The sequence below is a fragment of the Macaca mulatta genome, chromosome 11 (genome assembly GCF_049350105.2).
Source record: "Macaca mulatta isolate MMU2019108-1 chromosome 11, T2T-MMU8v2.0, whole genome shotgun sequence".
Classification (NCBI taxonomy): Eukaryota; Metazoa; Chordata; class Mammalia; order Primates; family Cercopithecidae; genus Macaca; species Macaca mulatta.
Genome location: NC_133416.1, coordinates 98,750,827 through 98,768,342, shown reverse-complemented (window position 1 = coordinate 98,768,342; position 17,516 = coordinate 98,750,827).

Genomic DNA, 17,516 nt, shown 5'->3' with positions numbered 1-17,516 from the left:
TCTGTAGAGGGTACTTAGAAATTTTCTGCAATGTGAGGGAATAGAGTCCAAACAGAAAAGAATCTTACAGAACTGAAGAGATAGAGTCAGAGTTTGAAACTGGAACAGAAGGTACAAATTGAGTGGCGATATCCCGAAGACTAAGAAGCTTCAGGAGAGCCCTAAAATCCTACTGATTCTCTGCAAGATATTGGTGGATTCTTAATTATGCATGCAAGAAAACCAACAGAAACCAGCAGCTGGGAGGAAAAGAATTGAGCAGATTTTAGTATCTGCCTACTGTTAAGGAATGAGATTGGAGTTCCAGTTCTATCAACTCAGAGGAACTTGTAAATACACAGGGCTTTTCACCGAGTTCCCAGAAGGGCCATGCCAGAATAATAAGGACAAAATGGAAACATACTTTAAAAAAAAGAAAGAAAATCAACTTAAGCAGGGACTAAGGTGATACTGTAATATTATATCTGTCTTCCACAAGAAAACATAATCCTCTTTAGAGGAATACGTTTTTCAGCGCTCACACAATTTTCAAAAACCCTATCATTTTAAGTATCAAATTAAAAACTAAAGGCATGTTAAGATTCAGGACCAACTGAACAAAACAGGAGAAAAACGGACAATTGAAACAGACTCGCAGATAAATCAGGTATTGAAGTTATAAGAGACTTTAAAATAAGTACATTTATACAATTCAAGAAAATAGAGGAAAGAATGGGAAACTTCAGCATAAACCTAGAATCTGTTAAAAAGCAACCTTGTCAAATGGAAATTCTATATTAAAAAATAATAGTGTCTTGGATTCAGAATTCATTAGAGTAGTTTATTAGCAAATTAGAAATCACAACTCAGAACACAAAGGAATTAGTAAATATGGATGATAGAGTAATAAAAAGTATCCAGATACTTTCAATTGTGTCTGGTTTATTTGACTTAACATAATGTCTTCATATTCAACCATGTAATTTCAAATGACAGGATTTCTTTCCTTTTTGTAGTTGAATACTATTGCATTGTGTATATTTACCATGAGAAAGGCAAAGCGTTTCTCATGAAATTGTTGCAGGGTATGAAAATGACCTAGTTGTTTCAAACTTCACAATGCACAAGGAGAAAAATTATACAGAGAAGAGCATGCGAGACATGTAAAGTACAAGGGTAATGTTGAACATGTTTAACCGAAGAGGCAATTGTTGAAGAAATACTGGCTGAGAATTCCTCAGATGTGATTAAAGATACCAAGCCATAAATTCAAAAGGATATACAGGCACCACATAGTATAAATAAAAAGAAAACCACATTTAGTGACATCATAAGCAAATGCTGAAAACCATGGAGTGAAATATTGAAAGGCAACCAGAGGGACAAAAATTTTAAAAAGTTAAAGAGCAATTACAGGGTCAAACAGCTAATGAGTTTTAAGACTATGATGTGAATTTGCAATCTACTCTCCAGAAATTCTGCACTTTTCCCCCACACTCTTGAAAATGCTGTCAAAAATATTGGTGTAACTTTGACATTCTAAGTAGTAGATTCTTTAAAGCTCTTTTTTTTTTTTTTTTTAATTGTCCTTTAACTTCTGGGATACCTGTGCAGAATGTGCAGGTTTGTTACATAGATAAATATGTGCCATGGCGGTTTGCTATACCCATCAACCTGTTATCTACATTAGGTATTACTCCTAATGCTATCCCTCCCATTGCTCCCTGCCCCCTGATAGGCCCTGGTGTGTGATGTTCCCCTTCTTTTGCCCATATGTTCTCATTGTTCAACTCTCACTTATGAGTGAGAATATGCAGTGTTTGGTTTTCTGTTCCTGTGTTAGTTTGCTGAGAATGATGGTTTGGAGCTTCATCCATGTCTCTGCAAGGGACATAAACTCATTCTTTTTTATGACTACATAGTAGTCCATGGTGTATATATGCACATTTTCTTTATCCAGTCTAACACTGATGGGCATTTTGGTTGGTTCCAAGTCTTTGCTATTGTGAATAGTGCTACAGTAAACATATGTGTGCATGTGTCTTTACAGTAGAATAATTTATAATCCTTTGCATATATACCCAGAAACGGGATTGCTGGGTCAAATGGTATTTCTGGTTCTAGATCCTTGAGGAATTGCCACACTGTCTTCCACAATGGTTGAACTAATTTACCCTCCCACCAACAGTGTAAAAGCATTCCTATTTCTCCACATCCTCTCCAGCATCTGTTGTTTCCTGACTTTTTAATGATTGCCATTCCAACTGGCATGAGATGGTATCTCATTGTGGTTTTGATTTGCATTTCTCTAACGACCAGTGATGATGAGCTTTTCTTTCATCTGTTTGTTGACTGTATAAATGTCTTCTTTTGAGAAGTGTCTGTTCATATCCTTCACCCACTTTTTGATGGTTTTCTTTTTCTCGTAAAATTGTTTAAGTTTCTTGTAGATTCTGGATATTAGCCCTTTGTCAGATGGATAGATTGCAAAAATTTTCTCCCATTCTGTAGGCTGCCTGTTCACTCTCATAATAGTTTCTTTTGCTGTGCAGAAGCTCTTTAGTTTAATCACATCCCATTTGTCAATTTTGTGTTGCTATTACTTTTGGCGTTTTAGTCATGAAGTCTTTGCCCATGCCTATGTCCTGAATAGTATTGCCAAGGCTTTCTTCTAGGGCTTTTAAGGTTTTAGGTCTTATATTTAAATCTTTAATCCATTTTGAGTTAATTTTTGTATAAGGTGTAAGGAAGGGGTCCAGTTTCAGTTTTCTGCATATGGCTAGCCAATTTTCCCAACACTGTTTACTAAATAGGAAATCCTTTCCCCATTGCATGTTTTTGTCAGGATTTTCAAAGATCAGATGGTTGTAGATTTGTGGCATAATCTCTGAGGCCTTTGTTCTGTTCCACTGGTCTATGTATCTGTTTTGGTACCACCATACTGTTTTTATTATTGTAGTCTTGTAGTATAGTTTGAAGTCAGGTAGCATGATGTCTCTAGCTTTGTTCTTTTGGCTTAGGATTGTCTTGGCTATATGGGCTCCTTTTTGGTTCCACATGAAATTTAAAGTAGTTTTTTTCTAATTCTGTGAAGAAAGTCAATGGTAGCTTGATGGGGATAGCATTGAATCTGTAAATTACTTTGGGCAGTATGGCCATTTTCGCGATATTGACTCTTCCTATCCATGAGCATAGAATGTTTTTCCATGTGTTTGTGTCTTCTTATTTTCTTGAGCAGTGGTTTGTAGTTCTCCTTGAAGAGATCCTTCACATCTCTTGTAAGTTGTATTCCCTGGTATTTTATTCTCTTTGTAGCAATTGTGAATGGGAGTTTGCTAATGAGTTGGCTCTTCAGCAAAATCTCAGGATACAAAATCAATGTGCAAAAATCACAAGCATTCCTATACACCAATAACAAAGCTTTTTAATTGTTAATCTGTTGCAGTTTCTGAATGATGAATGAAGCTGCTTGAAGCTTTAGAGAGATTCAGAGTTTGAGAACATTTTCATGAACTTTATCCTCTTCATTTTTTTTTTTTTTTTGGTTACTTAGATATGGTTTATATTAAACATTACTTAGTGTTCCCATGCATTTTGTCTGCTAAACTGTGTCTATACATATATACATAAAGTTGATTTTATTAACATATGTTTGCATATTCACTCTTTCCTGTCTCAAGTAACAAAAATGCAGGCACCCTGATAGCTTACATTATTTATATGTGCTTTTACTTTTCTTTTTAATTCAAGGCACACTCACTCTTAGAATGGTTTATACATTGCAGTTAGTTTTTGAAGTAATTTTGATTTTCTTGCAGCTCTTGGTTGCATGACATCCTTAAGGTGTCCTTGGGAAAAAGTGCTTTTATTTCAGTGTATTAAAATGCCCTTCTTTGGCTTCTGTGGGCAGCAATTATGGCGTCCTGTATCATCTGGTCTCTTTTTATGGCCATCCCCATGAAGCTGAGATGCAAAGATTCTACCCCCAGTGATTTAGTTCTGGCCTCATTCCAAGACTTAATTGGTAGAGACTTTGTCCTGTATTTAGTATTCAGGATAGAGCAAAGCATTTCTCATGAAATGGTTGCAGGGGATGAAAATGACCTAGTTGTTTCAAGCCTCACAGCAAAATGGAATTACCTTCTGTACCAGAACTGAGGCTCATGGTGACCACTTTCTCTTACCAAATGATTTCCTAAGATATAAACAAGACTCATTTTGAAAGTGTAAAGCTCTATTGAAAATATACAATAAAATAAAGAAGGGGGGTACAAAATCTGATGTGCACGCATTAGAATTGTAAACAAAATAATTCATAAAAGCTTATGGAGAAAGCCTGGAAGGAACTCCACCAAAATAATAATAATGGTGTTTCGAGTGCTGGGATAATAGGCAATTATTTTTCTTTCCACCATTTTACATGTTTTCTAGATTGTAGTTATATTACCTTTATAATTAAACAATAAATTCTCTTTAAAAACATGTTAAAATAACTATCTGATAAGGATTTTGGCAATCTACCTTTATAAGCTCCTCTCCTTAGCAATAGACCTGAGATTATAATGCTTGAATGTCATAATTAAGATAATAAAATGTTAATAACCAAACTGAATTTTCTGACATTATGGTTTGCTTGTTTTGTAATACATTTCTTTTTAGCACCTGTACAATTCAAACCTTTTAATTGCATTTTGCATGAATGTCAGGCAAAGTTACTGCAAGCAAGTTTTTGTATATGCATTCTTTTAAGTTTGACTTATTATAGCAATCCAAATGTGGTGGGAACACTGCATTTAACCAAGCAGGAAGATAAAGCAGTAATTGTAATTTAATTCTAAGTCACCAGGAATGGAATTTTTGAACCACCTTTTTAATCTTACAGATGCCTTAATCAGGAAATGTAAGACTAATTTATCAAAAATATTTGGTGGTCTTCTATACCTTCTAGTAAATCTACAAATGGAAAAGAAAATGAAAATTAAAACTAATATAAATTTTTTTCTTGCTATTGTTTTAACTCCACAGTAGGTTTAGAAATAGAATAAAGATTTTTTATATGCATTTAACCTGTGTTTGTCCTGATATTGTTCATTGATTTGAACTCTATATAGTTTGAATGACTATAGAAAATATCAACAGCATTTTAACTGAGTTTAATTTTCATCTTTACATACATGACTAGAAAAAAAATTCAGTTATCCATAAGCAAAAATAAATATATTTTTTCATATAGAAATAAATTGCACATTGCCATTCTTTTCTTAAAGGAGCTGTAATCAGGAACTATGGAAATATATTCCACTGAGACTATCACGGCTATATAGTTACATCATGGCTGACTTCTTTCTTTGTCTTCTTGTGATAAGGCCTGAAGCATATTTGTTTGCCCACTTGACACGTTTATACCGATTTCTGAGGTTACTTTGAACCCCATAATTTGTATTTAAAATAAAGTTTTTCCTTGTCTGGGATGAGTATGGAAAGAGGCACTTCACTAAATAACATTGAGTAGGTGATATCAAGCATCAGAGCAATTTCATATGACTCCAGTCTCACCCCATGTCATAAATAATATGTGAATTAAATTCTGGTATTCAGGAGTTTTTTAATCCATATGCTATTTCATAGAATCATGGATAAATAGAATCAGAAGGAAATTCTAATCTTGTGGTTTTGGAATGGAATTCCCTTTTCAAAATTCAATCCTGTGTAGAAGCCCTATACATAAAATGATATAAGCTGAGCTTCTTCACTGACTAAGAGGCTACTGAGTTTTCCCATGCAATTCACTTGTCCCATTCCATTTTTATCCATGTAGGCTGTTAAGCATCTCAACAGAACACAAGAAGCCCTCAGAAGACACTGCAAATGCAATTCCAGTTTCTCTCATATTACAAATAAATCAACAAAAACCTGAAGAAATGAAGCAACTTGTCACAAATGAGGGTCACAGAACACAAAGTGTTGTACACATTAAATCAAAATATAAGTTGCCAGGGTGGATGTTACATTCATTAGTGAATGAGGCATACCTACAAATCTGCGGCATTTTTCACATCAAAATTACTATTGTTATTTAATAGAATGTTTTCTTCATTTGTCTGAAAATGTTCAAAGGAAAGTGCAAGAGGAGAATGGTGTTGTGAAAATAAACACCCTAAAGCCTATGAATAGGCCAAAGAACTTACAAAACATTTGGAAAAGATAATACAATATCTTAAGGGGACTGCACACTATTCAGTCCACCTGCCATTGTCGCACAGGCCTGGGGGGCCTCTGCTGCCACTAAAACCATGCATGCTTTATTGTGTACATCATCCCAGAGGACCAGAGGTACTTCCCAAGAACAAGAGCTATGGCTAACTCTAGGATCAGGTGGAAGGTATACTGGACCTTCAGTTTAGAGGATCTATAAGGTAGATTGTAGTTGAGTTTTATAATGTCACAGAAATTATCAGGTATAGGAAGCTCTCGACGTTCTAGGACCCCTGGATGTTCTAATTGTTTGAGCACTGCAGTGTGCTGTAGCACATATTCTTACTTCATATTATTTTAAATACCTGATTTAACCAGATCACTGATTTCCTTTATTGGAAGAAGACACTTTCTCTTTGTATGCTTTAGTTATCCCATAACGCAAGAGATATTATACCAGCATTTAATAGAAAGACAAAATAAGTTACCACAATATGAAAAAGGTATGCTTATTACAACAACCATGAGAAATGCAGTAAGACTTTTGTTGGGTCTCAGAATTTCATTTAACATTTGAAAGTTGAGACAATGAAGGAGAAGTATTGGTACTTATCTAAAAAGAAGCAGCAGATCTATCCTCAAACAGCAAAACTAGTTCAGCCATCATACCTCCCAATAGCCAATGCAAATGTAGGTTAGAGGGTTGTTGAAGAGCACAGTTGATGAGGAAATTTAATAGGTATACATAGGACTATCACATTCCCTTTTCTCTCTAGTCTGGTAAGGGTGCCTCCCAATAACCACCCAGAGAGATCAGAATGTGTGTTAAAAGGGGAGATTAATGTTTCACTATCATGTCGTTAATTCCTTGCTTGATGCTTGGCAGCAACAAAAATGCCTAAGTCTGCTCACGTTGATATAGAACAGACATCTCCAGCTTGGAGATATCTTCTGGAGTTTGCAGAGGCAGAGAGAATGGTGCTTGTGTCTTGCCTGAAGAGTTCTGAATGCTGGAGGTTGCCTAGACTAGGTCTCAATGGCAGCCCGTAGAAAAAGAATGCAATGAATTGGCCTCACTCCTGAAGTTTGTCAGGACCAACTGGTATGCATTTTCACATGGACCACCTGGAGACCTAGCAAATTAGCCAGGCTGGAATATTTTTGAAAGGACTCAGATGCCTGCCAAGAGGAAAAATGAACCATTTTGCTATTTTGCCAGGACAGAAGGGTGAGTTGTGAAACGTCTCCCAGAGGGTCTACTACCTACGTCATGAAATGCTGCAGTGCAGGGATACCCAGCAACAGAGGAGGGTTTTTTTTGCCACTTTACTTTGCACCCCTTCTTAGCTCCTGACCACAGAATAGCAGCCTGAGGAGGAGGTAAAAGAAAGAGGTTTTCAGAACAGATCAAGAACAGGAAAGAGTGGCTTTTCCTACTTTTGGTCTCTATGAGCCCTAATTAGGCCCAAAGAGAGTAAAGTCATATTTGAAGTCAGCAGGGAGAAGAAAGAATAAATGGTCACCTTATTTACCCTATTGAAGATAGACTGTTTAGTATGCTAGTTATCCTTGTTTTACGTTAAAGACCAAGAAATGCAGAAAGAGGAGGGATCAAAGGGCACAGAGGTAGGAGATCACAGAGCCAGGAGTCTTGTGACTCCAAAATAAATTTCTTGAGAGAATGCCGCATTCCCTCTATAGAGAGGCCTCAAAGAAATGGAATGTAATACATGTATTCCATGTTGTCTTTGTCTTTGGCATTTTCAACTTATATTTTAGAAGGATGAGCTTGAACATTGGGAATGAGAAATCCTGGTACTGTCTGGGTTGCTGTGAGTAAGTGACTTCACCTCCTGAAGCCTTTTTTTTTTTTTTTTTTGAATCGGAGTCTCGCTCGCTCTGTCGCCCAGGCTGGAGTGTAGTGGCGCAATCTTGGCTCACTGCAAGCTCCGCCTCCTGGGTTCACGCCATTCTCCTGCCTCAGCCTCCAGAGAAACTGGGACTACCAGCGCCCGCCACCACGCCCGGCTAATTTTGTTTTACATTTTTAGTAGAGACGAAGTTTCACCATGTTAGCCAGGATCTGAAGCCTTCCTTCTTTTATTTATAAAATGAGGAGATTGGATCAACTTAGCTAAAAATTCCCTTTCAGATTTTACGACGATATAATCATAGCTAAAAGAGAGGGGGAAAAGGAAAGGGAGGGAGGAGTGGGAAGGGGGGAAGGAGAAGGTAGGAGAGAGGATAAAAAAAGGAAAAGGAGGAGTTGGGAGGGAGGGGAGTGGAGAGGGAAAACATGCAAGTGCAAGGAAGATCCTATATTCATTGTGTTCGTTGGATATTTTACAGCTTAAATTTTCATTTTTTTCTAGAGAGTCAGAGAATTGAATTAGAACTTCAAAAAGTGGCTTTGTTTCCATCTTCTCTGCCTCCTCCTTCTCGGCATTCTTTTACAGGCATTGCTAAGCTGATTTTATAATAATCATCATAAAACCCACATACTTTTCAAAGCTGGAAACACTTCTACCTCTCTGACATACTTTCAGTTGTGAACAGTAAAGAAAATTCTTCAACCTCTGAAAGCACCCCCCATAACTGGATTCCCAGGAGAAATAGTGGTATGGAGTTTTTTTGAAAAAAACACATGATGTGAATGAGACTGGGAAATTGTAACCTCGGATAGGTTTGTTGCTGCAGCTTTCAATCCTGTCACAATAGGTGTCACGAAGATGAATAAAGTTGGTGCCATCTTCTGTTTTCATTATCATCCAAGGGGCTGGGATCGGAAAGGATTCATTTTGTGCCACTGTCATTTCTCATTACTATCTTTGTCATGAGAGTGAATTATAACAGCCCTCAGATGCCAGCCATGGCTTTGCTCTCATTACAGACTTTCATTCTTGGGAAGAAGATGGTAATAAGAGTGGAATGTCGTGTAAAAACAGAGCTCACTTTCATGGCAGTTGGAAATTGGTGATGCAAATGGAAAATGGCAGTAAATATTAATCCTTTTTTTGTGGCAAAAATTGCCCTGCAAACAGCATCTCGTACACCAAAGGTATCCTTTACTGTGGCAATGACAAAGCAATGAAAAGGCAAACAATGAACAGCTTTTGGAGCCAATGAAGGGATTCTGAAGCATCCATCTTGCTTAGTGCTTTGGAAATGTATCCCTTAATCCTGAATAATGTAACATCCATTTGGCTCCAAAAGTAATGTGATAGGCAATTAGGAGCAGCTCTATTCTCCCTTCAGTGATGTGAATATCTCTATTACATACCGGCAGAAAGGCTCTACCAAATTTATGGAAGCCATTAGAATTTCTATATAGGGCACCTTTCATACACACACACACACACACACAGACACTTACACTTGCACACATATATGCCTATGTATATATGTGTTTATATATTTACAATTCTGGAAAAGTATTTAGCTGACTCATTAATAGTGATATTCAAAGACAAAAATTCCACTTTTTATTTTATACACATACAAATGTAATGTATTCTTGTATTGAATGATCTTTTTAAAAACACCAAGAGCATTTAACACTCTTAAAATTGCAGCAATAATAACCTTCTTTACCATCAATATAACTGACTCTGTCTACCACTGAATTACCCTTATTACTAGATTTTGTTTATTGTCAATTCTAGATACATATTCTCTAATTAAAATTGAAGTGGAAAAAGTAGCGTTTACATTCAAGTTTTAAAATGAATGCCCTCAGTCTCTTTCTTTATAGATTCTTTTTACCACTGTATTCCAACTGTGATGTTTTTCTTTTCCCACCCAGAGGTCGTATCTTTTCAGAATGAGGGTTAGAGTGTTCTAATGGTAGAAATAAGTGTGTGAAATGGTCTTTTCATTAGATTTCACTTAGAGCAGCCTATTTAATGTTTTATCATTTGCCAACATACATAACAGATATTCAACATTTATCCACATTTCAACACATGTCATTGTTGGGAGGGAAAAAGTGGCATTTTAATATGCACATTGAGCACAGAAACATTTATAAGATGGTTATTGGATACAGAAACGTTTTTTTATGTGCACCTTAGTGTCTGGCATATATTTAAGGTTGCTAAATGTTGACACAGTTGCCTATGTTATACGGACAAGCCAGAGAAAGTAGGCATGAGAGACCACTTTTATTAGTATGAAAAGAAGGCAATTACACTGTAAGAAATCTCCTGAATTCACTTGGTTCCTTTTACTTTGGAGTGGTTCATAGCAAGGGCATATTTTAAATATGGAACTTTTATACTTACTTTAAGGGGCTAGGGTGAAGAGAATAAAATGACAATTGTTAGAAAAAGATTAAAATATATCTTTTAAACTAGTAGAATTTTTTACATAGGAAATATTTCAGAATAATTTTACATAGTTCTATCAAGTCATTGATTAAGTGGTTACAATTTTAAAATCTGAAATAATGAATTAACCTAAAGCTTATTTTACAGAGAATTTTATATAACTGCTAAGGGTGAAAGTGTAGAACACTTCAAATAATGTATACAAGAGCTCATTTTAGAGCAGAGATTATTAACCATGTTGGAAAAACCATGATGACTTTGTTTTAAATATCTGTAACCAGAGATTCTAATTCAGTGGATTAGCAGCATGGTCCAGGAATCCGTGTATTTAAAGCTTTAAAAAAAAAAAAGATAAAGTGAAGAAATTCTTACGTATATTTGCATTAGAAACCACTGTTTTGGAACTTTATAGACTATAAAGTAGCTTGGTATTCACCTTTTTTCTATGACTCTCTTCATCAAATATTTCCTTCTCACTGATAATACTCCTGATTCAGCTCATCCATCTGTTAAACATTTATGTGAGCACCTATTATGTGCCAAATGTTGAAGTTAGGGAGCAAAGAATATAGTGGTGACAAAAGACAACCAAAGTCTTCAAGGTACTTACTCAACTGGGATGGTGAGTGATATGATTTGTCTGTGTCCCCACCCAAATCTCATCTTGAATTGTAGTTCCATAATCCCCACATGGCATGGGAGGCACCGGGTGCGGGGGTGGGAGGGGGGGCGGAATTAAATCATGGGGTTTCCCCCATACTGTTCTTGTGATAGTGAGTGAGTTCTCACAAGATCTGATGGCCTTATAAGCACCTGGTATTTCCCTTGCCAGGACTCATTCTCTGTCCTGCCACTTTGTGAAGAAGGGCATGCTTGCTTCCCCTTCTGCTATGACCATAAGTTTCCTGAGGCCTCTCCAGCCATGCAGAACTATTAGTCAATTAAACCTCTTTTCTTTATAAATTACCTAGTATTGGATATTTCTTCATAGCAGTGTGAGAATGGACTAATACAGTGAGATAGAAAAACAAACTGTTACAATACATTGTGTAGATGATTATTACAAGAATAAACGCTTTCTATGTAAGAACACCTACAAGGGGATCTGGAAAAGGCTTTCCTAAGTGCACAATGCTAAACTGAGTCTTGAAGAGGCAATCATGAGTTAGCCAGCTGGAGAAAGTTGTGTACTCTAGGCAAATGAAACAGCAAGACCAAGGTAAAAAGAGGTTAGAAAGTAAAGTACTGTGAGTTCAGGCAAGTGTACAAGGTTGTTGGGGTAAGAACTGAGGTGGAAGTGCAGTTAGGGACCATATTAATTGCCACTAACACATACAGCACTTACTACTGCCATAAACAACATTCTAAGAGTTATACTCATTTAATCATTATAACAGTCATTTGAGGTAGTTACTACTATCATCCTCCTTTTATAAATGAGGAAACAGGCACAAAGAAGCTGTGAGAGGGACTTTTGTATATTTTTAAGTGTCTCTTTTAAGATAATGAAGATTCCTTGGAAGATATTAAGCTGGGGCAAATTATGCCACAACCCCACATAAGCATGAGTCAATTTTTACCTCAAGCATTTTCTGGAAAATTGGATAGATTTCAAAGAGGAATGCAATGAAATTTGAATATAGGCTCAGCTCAGTACTTGCTGAACAAGATATTATATGAAAAAATATTGTTAAATGCTATATTTCCATTAAATCTAACAAACACTTAATTCCTTGAGCTGTGATTAGCATTAGAAAACAACGATAAATAAGAATCAAAGCTTATGAACTAATTAGTTACATAAACAATCATAATGTTAAGGGAATGGAAATGCCAAAAATCAGTAGCATTTCAGATTATTGATTACCATATAAAGAGAATCTGATGGTAAAGAAAGTTTATAACACTTAATGATAGTAAATACATTTATATAAAACAAATATATTTCTTAATATTCAATTAATTAAAGACAATCTTTACAAGTCTGATTCTATGTAAGGCAAATTCAGAGTAGTTAATATTTTATATCATCTTTTTAGTAAGTTTTGAATCTATCTTTATTCAAAAATAAAAATTAATTTTAAAAATCAGTCAAATTGAACAAAAATCAATGAAAATTGATTCCATGTGTGTAACAGAACCTAAGATACTTGAAGGCTATGTTTGAGTAGTGATGTAGAATATAATTAGGAAAACTTTAAAACCTACTAAAACACTGTTCAGAAATTGTCTTGTTAGTCCTAAATACTTTTTGGTAGTCTAGTAGTTAATCCTTAAAATACAATATTTATCACAACATTATAACTTTGAAAATCATCCCTTAGTATTCAAGATTTTAAAAAATAGCAAAGAGGGTTTAAATAAGTTGCATGCACACATACCTATCATATCACTATTTTTATTATTGTTAATAACTCCTCAGTAACTGAGGGGTTAATATCAGATCGAATCAATGCTACAATCAAATAGATATTTATACATGATAAAGTCACTTTTAAAAGTATGTAGTACTTTTGGGGCTGTTTATGTTTGTTTTTCTTTGTTAACTAATTTTTACTAATGTGTTTTATTTATATAGCCATGACCTTAGATTTATTATTTAAATTCAAAACAGAAAAAAAAGAGACTGAGAAAAGTACTTTACCATGGTGATTTTTTAAATGAGGTTCATAGAATTTTAGTTTGTGATTAGATACCTCAAAAGTGGAAGTAGGGGTTGAGAGCAGGTTGAAGGAAAAAAAAAAAAAAAAAGGAAGACCATTTGGATAGTTTCACTACTACTCCTATAGATTCAACTATAACAGCTCTAGGTACTGAAAATTATGTGTGTGTGTTTGGTCAGCCATCATTTAAAAGAAGACATTAAATAAAATTGGGTATATTGCTCTTTTTAATTTATGTTGCATCATGACCTTTTCTATTTATTGAATAACTGTATTTATTTAAAGTCCAATCAAGATGGCACTCTAAATCTTACTCAGTCCTTCACAGATTTCACATATTTTGTTAGACCTTAAAGTTACTTCCACGTTTTCACTATTATAAATAATTCTGCAGTAAATATCTTTATGGGCATAATTTTTCTTATATGTTAGATTATTTTATTTTTGGTGCCATAATGAAGATGTTCAAATTAAGTGTATGATCATAGTTAAAGCTTTTTATACATATTGCCAAATTATTTCTCAAAATGTTTCTGCTCCAGTTGCTACTAAAATATATAGGCAAACACATTAGTATTACTATGTGGATTTTTCTTTTTTGTTGTTTAGTTTTTTGTTCATTATGATTACTTGAGATATAATTGACATACAGTGAAAATTACCTATTTTATTTGCACAGTTTGTTGAGCTTGACAAATATATAATGTATATGACCACAGTTTTAACCCAATTTATATAATATTGCCGTTACTCTAAAGAGCTATCTTTATGGATCTTTGCATGGAGGAAGGTTCCACTTACCCCGGACCCCTGCAAACTACTAATTTGATCTTTGTGGTTATAATTTTCCTTTCTCAAGAATGTCATATAACTGGAAACATGAGCTTTTTCACTTGACTTAATGCTAACAGCATCATGTTGTTGATGTAGTGTTTGTTCCTTTTTGCTTAGTAAAATTCTATTATATGGCTATGCCACAACTTGTATCTATTCACCAGTTGATGCTATTTGAGTTGTTTCCAGTTTTTAGCGATTATGAATGAAATTGTTACAAACATTCACATGCAGATATTGTGTGTAGATATGTTCTCAACATTCTAGTGAAAATACCTTGGAGTAGTATGATTGACTTTTATGTTAAGTAAGCATCCCTCACCAGAAATGATTTTTGTAATTTTAGTCAATCTAGCAGGTATGTAGTTATATATTTTTGTTGTTCAAATTTGAATTTTCCTACTGATTAATAATGGCAAGCATTTTTTTCATGTGCTTATTTGGCATATATATTTTTATGAGTGTGTGAAATTTCTTTTCAAGCTTTTGCCCATTATATTGGATTGCTTATCTTATTATTATATTTTAAGAGAACTTTGAGAGCAGAAAGTTTTAATTTTGATGAAATACAAATGCAAAATTTTTGTCTTATGGTTCGTGCTTTGATGTGCCATATAGGAATATTTGTCCACCCCAAGTTCACAAAGGTTTTCTCCTGTATTTTCTTCTAGAAGTTATATATTTCTAAGTTCCTCACTAAGTTATATGATCCATTTCAAGTTAACATTTGTATACAGTATGTATACAAATACAGAGAGAGGACAAGGTCTTGGTTTGTTTGTGTTGGGTTTTTTGTCCCAGTAAAATTTATTGGAAAGAACATATTTTCTCTCTAGAATTGCCTTGGCACATTACATTTATCAAAAATCAATTGACCATAGATATGTGAGTCTCTTTCAGACTTTCTATTTTGTTCTATCAATTAACAAGTCTATCCTACCACTGAAACACAATGTCTTGATTACTGAAGCCATATAATAAGTCTTGAAATCAGGTTTTGTGTGTCTTCCAAATTTGTTTTATTTAATTTCAAAACTGATTGGACTATTCTATGACCATTGCCTTTCTGTATAAATTTTAGAGTCACCTTCCCAATATCTAAAAGTAATCTTCATTTGATTGTGATTAGTATTCCTTCCAATCTCTATACCAATTTAGAAAGACTTGATAAGTTAATAATAGTGAGTTTTCCAATCCATGAACACAATATATCTCAATTTATCTAGATCATTTAAAATTGTTCTCATCAGTGTTTCTATTTTTAATGTAAAAGTATTGCAAAAAGTAGGTTAGTTAGATTCATCCCTAGGTGTTTCATGTTCCCTTTTTATACTATTATAAATTATGCAGATCTTAAAATTTATTTTAGTCTCTAAGTGTTCAGTACTAGTTGATGAAAATATCATTGATTTTTGTGTGTTGACCATGTATTTGGTAACCTTTCTAAAATTATTTACAATTTCTATGAAGTATTTTGTAGATTCCTTGGGATTATATTCCTAGATGGCTATGGTTTGCTGCAAATAATGATTTTTTTTCTCAAACCTATGTACCTTTTTATTTTTTTATCTTGCCTTATAACACTATCTAGGACCTCTTGTATAATGTTGCACAGAAGTGGTAAGATTGGTCATTCATTTATTGGTCACATTATGAAATGCACTGATCTTTTACTATTAAGTTTACTCTCAGTTATAGGTTAGTACAGAGATGTCTTTTATCAAGTTAAGGAAGTTTCCCTCTGCTATTAGATTGCTGAGATATTTTTATCGTGAGTACAGGTTGACTTTTAAAAAACTCTTTCATTGTATCTGTTGAGATAATACACTTTTCTACTATATTGTTTTGATATAGTGAATTACAATGGTTGACTTTCGTATGGCAAATCAACCTTGCATCCTAGAGATAAATACCACTCTTCATGCTGTATCATTCTTCTTATACATTTCTAAATTTGATGTGTTAATAATGTATTAAAGAATTTTACAGATGAGGATTCAGGTGAGGATACTGAACCATGTCAACATTCCATTTTTTGGTACCATTTTTTCATTGGTTTAAGTTTTTTTTTTCTTGTAATGTTGTTGTCTGGCTTTGGTATCATCAGGTCTCATAAAATGAGTTTTAGAGCATTCTTATTTTAAATTTTCTGAAGCAGTTTGCATAAAAATGGCATGATTATTCTTTAAATGCTTCACAGAATTCACTCATGTTATCATCTGGGCCTTGAGTCTCCTTTGGGAGAAAATTTTTAATTAAAAATTCAAATAACTTAGTAAAGGACGTACTATTCAGTTTATCTCCTTTATGAATGAGATTCAGTAGTCTGCTTTTAGCAAGAATTTATCCATTTCATGTTTTAAAACGTGCTATCATAGGCCTCATGATATTCTGTTATGATCCATGTAATGCCTATAAGACATATAGTTATGGCTGGGCCTGGTGACTCACGCCTGTAATCCCAGTACTTTGGGAGGCCAAGGCGGGGGGATCACAAGGTCAGGAGACCGAGACCATCCTGGCTAACACGGTGAAACCCCGTCTCTACTAAAAATAGAAAAATTAGCCGATCATGATGGCGGGCGCCTGTAGTCCCAGCTACTTGGGAGGCTGAGTCAGGAGAATAGTGTGAATCTGGGAGGTGGAGCTTGCAGTGAGCCGAGATCGGGCCACTGCACTCCAGCCTGGGTGACAGAGCTAGACTCCATCTCAAAAACAAAAACAAAAACAAACAAACAAAAAAAAAGACATATAGTTATGTCCTCTGTTTATTCCTCATATTGGTAATTTTATCACTTTCTTTTATTTTTGATTGTTCTGGCTATAGTTTCATCAATTAGATTGAATCAGTTTTTAGATTCACTGATTTTATTTTATTTTTTTAAGTAACTTTTTTAGATATGGGGGTCTCAATTTGTTGCCAAAGCTAGGCTGAGTTTAAACTGATCTCAAGCAATTCTCCCACCTCAGCCTCTCAAAGTGTTGGGATTGTAGGCACGAGCCATGGTGTCTGGTTGATTTTATTGTTAATTTTTTCAACTTCATTCATTTTCACTCTTTATTGTCTTCCTTCTGATTGCTTTGTTTATGATTTTCTCTTCTTTTTGTGGTTTTTAAGGTGATGTCAATTTATTGGCTTCTGACCTTCTCTTTATTTTCCAGCTTTACTAATGTAAGATTGACAAATTTGTATATATTTATGGGATGCAACATAAATTGCTATACATACACATCATGAAATAATTTCCAAAATCAAGTTAATTAACACATCCATCACCTCACATGGTTACTCATTTGCGTGTGTGTGGTGTGTGTGTGTGTGTGTTAAGAACAATTAGTATCTGCTCTTTTAGCAAATTTCGTATATATGATACAGTGTTATTGACTATAGTCACCATGCTGTACATTAGATTCCTCAGAAAACTTTTTCATCTATAAACAAAAGTTTATACCCTTTGACTAACATCTCCCCATTTCTTCCATCTCCAGCCTCTGGCAACCACCATTCTACTCTCTGCTT